Genomic DNA, 6,042 nt, shown 5'->3' with positions numbered 1-6,042 from the left:
GTTAATTGCCATTATCTGCCACAAGTTATAATTATACATAATTGATTCTCAAAAGTAGATGGTCTGATCTACAATAGATCTACCTCTGCAGCTATAGCAGCTACAACATCATCGGGAAGACGCGGGACGCTTCCCACGCGCTTGCGCTGGGTCTGCTGGAGTCTGGCCATCTTTCCTAACTATTGTTGTGTGATGAAGAAATAAAGCAAGAGTGAGCCTTACAGCTCGCAAGATAATACATAGTGATAACAATAATATAAGTATCTAAATGGATACTTACTAAAATCTTTTATCATGAGTAAGATAATTACTTACTAGATATAAGTAAAAACAAGGGATGAAGTTACCAAATACTTCACTACACTTATATCATTTATAAAGCTACTTGAACTACCACTGTTCAAAGTATAATGAGCTTTCAACAGTTCATCAGATAGATGAGACTACCAGACAAGATTTGAATAGATTAAATCTTTGAAATATTATTAAAGGAAATGAAGTTATGATATACTTCATTAAGTTCTGATATATATATATATATCCACATATACATCTTCTTTATACAATTTCCTGAAAACCTCTGTCATGTAAAGTATGAACAGAATTGCAATATCCAATAAATTTGGAAAGGAAAAGAATTTGGCATAAACCAGATATCTTGCTGATCAGGCAAAGATACCCATAAGTAACCTTTTCTACTAGTAGATGGACGAATTCCCCACTGGTCATCACCCTGGTCGTAATAGGACCTTATGCTGGACTGCCACTCAGCCACTTATGCATTTGATGGACTCCCACTGAGCCACTTACACTATCATGGACGCCCACTGAGCCCATGTTGCTTATGCCGACTCAATAGATGGGCTTACTTCCCGAACGTTGGGTAAGTAATCAATTCATTTACCACAACTGCAACCGTGTTGCGAATATAAAATACACCACAGAGCCGGATCCCTCAGGTTTTGAGCGAGTATTTAAATCCCCTTAAAAATGAGGATCTTAAATATAAAAATGAGTTTTGGGATCCGCTCTAACTTTTAAAAATCATTTTGAAGACTCGAAAACACTTTAAAGAGTGTTTGGAGTAAAGCTGATTTAATGAAGTAAATCAGTCCCCAGAATATTTAGAAAATGTCTGAATATTATTATTTAAATAATATTCCCATAAAGAATAATCTTTATAAAAATAATTGAAGTAGAAGTATTAAAACTTATACTTGAAACGAGTATTAAATAACCAAAGATATACTTATATGAAAGTACTATCTTTATTTGAATAATCGAAAATAAGTTTGATTATTGACACCTTATTCTTTAATAAAATAAAGAATATATCTCAGCAAATAATCGGAGTCATAGATCCTCAAATGAATATTCAAATAATATTCATTAATTAATATAAACCGAGTCATAAGCCCTCGAATGAATATTCAAATAATATTCAATAAATAATATAAAAGAGTCATAAGCCCTCGAATGAATATTCAAAATAATATTCATTTAATATAAAGGAGTCATAAGCCTTCGAATCATATTCGAAATAATATTCAATAAATAATATAAAATTAAAGTTATCGAATAAACCTTATTCGATTAATAGTTTTGAAAACTATGACCATATATATATATATATAAGTATATATATATATATTTATATCCATATATACAAAATCTACTCGGGATCCTCGACTCCCGGTTTTAGAAAATATTTTCACCTTTGGGCCCCTATACTAAGGGTATATGCAAACTACCGCTATCCTCTAGCATAGGTATTATCAACTGAATCAACAGATATATATGGAAAGAATACGAAACAGGCATGCATATATATATACCATAGCAGCATGCTACAATATATTGTAACATTTGCTAATTAACCAACATGCATCTATCGCAAGATAATGCAAATACATATATACATCACAACAACAGTTATAACGGTTAGAAAACTTGCCTGAGCGACTTGGGGTGATAAAAGGCTCGGGACGAGTCTGGTAACCTATAAACAACAAGTAAGTTGGAATTAAACCAAAGTCACCTGTAAATCTATACTTTAACTAACTTAGACTCTAACGCTTGTTTTGCGCTTACTGATTTGCTTAAGTCACTCGGGTACCCTCGGCTCCACCATTTTTAATAATTTAACCTTTACGAGTTTTAAGGCGATTCCTTCGCGAGTGTCTTACCAACTGCCTAACACACTTACCATAAATTTTTCATACATTAATTAACCCTTTTTGGTCTTTAACCTATGTTTCAAAGTAAGGCGAGGGGAAAAGTTTCGTTCGCGAAACGCCGTTACATGAAACGGTCGTTTCTCCTAAACCGTGCATAGGAATCGAACGAACTACATATCAAAATGAAGCTCGTAACATGAGCTATCTAAACATGGAAATGGTCATAATCTAGCAGGGGGTTCTCGGGTCCTAATGTTATGAACAAAAACAGTCTAAAGAAAATCGGACGTTACGACGGCTATGTTTACGCGATTTCTCAATTTTAAACCATTCAAAACCAACCCAATTCAACCTCAAATCCAACATACAACCAACATCCATCCTTATCACATCATAACAACCCCAACCAATTCAATTTTAACATTCATACTTATGCCTAAGCTTAACTTTAACCATACTTAAGTTCTTTTAATCAAAACAACAACATTTACCATTCCAATTCAATACCATTTCAATCCCAAACTCTAAATCACAAACATCAAGCTACAATATCACCCTACTAATCAAAATCATCTTATAATACATAGGAATCTCGGGTTTGGAGATGATATACCTTCCTTGAAGTGGTGGGAGGAGCTAGGAAGCCTTAAGAAGCTTTGAGAAGTCTTAGGAATGCTTGGATCTTCAAGGAAAACAAGAAAAATTTCAAGTTAAAAACTTGAAAACACTATTCATAGTCTTCTTCTTTGATTAAATGAAGAAGATGGAGAAGGAATTGATGGCTTAAACTCATGATATAGCCCTAACTAAGCATGAATATGATTAGGGAATTAACTCACCAATTTAGGAAGCTTGGATCTTGAATTTTTGAAATTTCTTGCCTTTTGAATAGTAAAAAGCCGAGAGCTCTCAAGAACAAAGCCTTGGTTTCTTTTTTATTTTGATGAAGAATGAATTTGCTTGGCTTGGTTGATTTGTTTTTGTGTTTGATTTAGTTAATTACCTTGTTGCCCTTGAATTTATGTGGTTCTCATTCAACCACACCTCCTTCCTTCCCATGTCATGCCTATGTCATGTTGTGATGTCATCTTTCCCTCCTTGTCCTCCTCTCATTGGTTGGGTGACATCACTCCCTCTAATCCCTTTGCTTAACTTCCTAATCGTTTGCCTAATGACCGCTGATCTGTTATACTGTTCGCTTAACTTTCGTTTTCATTTATCGTTTGAAGGATCATACCCGGGATCTTATTACTTAGGTTCCCTTAACCTTTCTCAATACATTATATTCCTTTTTATGATCCTCTATTATAATCCTTTAATTTAAATCCTTTTTATCTTGTTACCTTATACTCAATTCTCTCCGTATCTAGTGGATTTCCGGGAAAAACCAAAGTGTTCGGAATTTGGATTCTGACGATCTTTACATACACTCATATACCGTATAGAGTACTAATAAAATCTCAGAATATCCATAACAGAACCCCTACATAGTGTGGCATGAAAAGTTTTCTCATTTAGCTAAAATACTATTCACAAGGGTTACAAAAAGTTGAAAATTTTGGGGGTTATTACACTTACCTAGGCGTTGGGGACTGCATTCAGAGCTACGGGAGTTGACATCTAGTGGCCAGTATTCGGTGAGGACTCCGTGTACCCGCCTCCAGACACTCCTGTCACACCACCCCATGAGGGTGATGATCCTGATTGCGAGTAGGTATACATGATTCCTTACTATTACCTTTACTGAGGACAGTGAATATATTAAGTTTGGGGTAGTAATTAAGGATTATATGTTATGTGTGAGTCTCATATAGTTTGCATATTTATGATAGTTTAAGTTCATATAGTGTATATTTTCCATGTAGTAATTTTTTTTTATTTTTGCATGATAGCATGTTGCATGTAGTTGCATGTGCATTATATTATGATCCCTTAAGTTTGCCTTTCCAATTGATTTGTGATATTGATGCTAATGTAGTGAAATCGTATTTAGTGATGTTAAGTCCTATCGAGTTGATTTGCATGTTAGAAGCAATAAAAATTTCACTAAGTCTTATAGGTTGCTTAAGTGTTAGATCATGATCACGTTTTATTTGTTTGTCGAGGTTTAATCACTTGTTTATATTTAGAAATTAGGATATTCTCTTAATGATAAAATAATATGGATATTTAAAAATTAGAGAAAAAAATTGGATTTTATTGCTAGTTGTTGTGGCTAGGTGTCAAATGGATAGTAGCCGGCTCATTTTGTATGAGTAGTCTACGGTTGAACGAGATGGAGCGAAACGCACTCGTTCAAAAATCATGAAAAAGAAAAAAAAAGTGTTTATGCATAATTGATCACGAGTGGGCTCTTTAATACTCGAGTTATTAAGTTCTTAGGGGACTTTATGCCTAGTGATCTAAGGCTTTTATAGTCTGGGATCCACTAACCTAACGCTTGCTACATGGGTATTATTGTATAAGTCTTTTGTAGACCTCACTCATTGCACGGTCAAATAAGCATATTTGTGTTGTTCAAGTGTGAGCAATAAAAGCATGAATTCATGTATAGCTCCGATATAAGAATTGAAGTGTTGTCAGTCATTTTGACTTTAGCTTATATTCTATTTATAACCTTGTGATTGCCTTGGTAAGTAGGGAGTCATGATTATTGATCTAGTTGCGATAGTATATCTGTAAGTATTTGCACACACGCACGTTTCTAGCTTTTTAGTTGATTTATGATATTTGATTGATCTTTGTGCGAATAATTGCATTTGTTAAGATGTTGCTCATCAGTTGGTTTAGTTAATCTGAGGGGATTGTTGCATTCATGTAGTTGCATTCATGCATATTTTTAATTCTCATTCTTTGAGTCTATTTATGCATGAGGACAAGCATCAGTTCAAGTTTGGAGGTATGTTAAGTGGCATTTATGTCCACTTAGAATGCTCTATAAAGGCTTGAATTGATGTTTTGTACTCAAGTCATTTGTGTTTTTGATGTGTTTTATGGTGTTTTTGCGTTTCAGGCATATAATAGGGATCAAGGAGATTTAGCATTATTTTGGTGCTAAATTGGTGCTAGGAATGTGTCTAGGAAGTAAGCTCGTAGATCGCCATCGCAAACCAGCAAGAAAAATAGAAATCAGAAATTTTTCCAGAAGGTCAGCGCGTCCGCGCTGTAGTAGCGCGCGCCCGCGCCGGGTGAACAGAATGTCAGCGCGCCCACACTGGTGAAGGGTGCGGCTGCGCCAGGTCGGGTTTCAAGAATCCTGTTTCTACTAAAATATTTATTTTTGGACTTCTCTGCTGATCAGGGCTGCTATATAATGATAACTTAAGGTCATTTTTCATAACAAGATGTACCAGAGCATAAGAAGAAGACGTAAGAAGACCATATAGCACAATTCAACGAAGGCGAAGAGGATCTAGTTTATTCTTGTGATTCTTTATTTTAAGTTGTAATCTTGGATGCTATTTTTCTTATTTGTTGAACCTATACTCTTGTTAACGTACTTGGTTTTATTATTCGTATTTATAAAGACTTATTTTCTTATACCATGCTTTTATCGGAACCTATGGTGATGATGAGTTCGATTATGAACTAATCATAATCGTGGGGTTCTAGCGGATTTACTTATGGATTTCAATGGTTAATATATTTTAATGCACTAGTGTGTGGTGATTGTATGATATCCTAGTATTGGTTGTGCTTATTCGTCTTATGAGCGTCGCGAACTTATAAATAGTGTGTTAATCTCTATTGAAGCGAAAGTGAATATAGGGGTTTAGAGCTTGCCATGCTAGCATAGGTTCATGTAGTTGATATGCATAATTCATAGGTAATTTTAACCATCTTACTTTCCCTATGTAATCAGGAT

This window comes from Apium graveolens, chromosome 3 (genome assembly GCF_009905375.1).
Source record: "Apium graveolens cultivar Ventura chromosome 3, ASM990537v1, whole genome shotgun sequence".
Classification (NCBI taxonomy): Eukaryota; Viridiplantae; Streptophyta; class Magnoliopsida; order Apiales; family Apiaceae; genus Apium; species Apium graveolens.
This window is presented reverse-complemented; position numbering follows the sequence as displayed.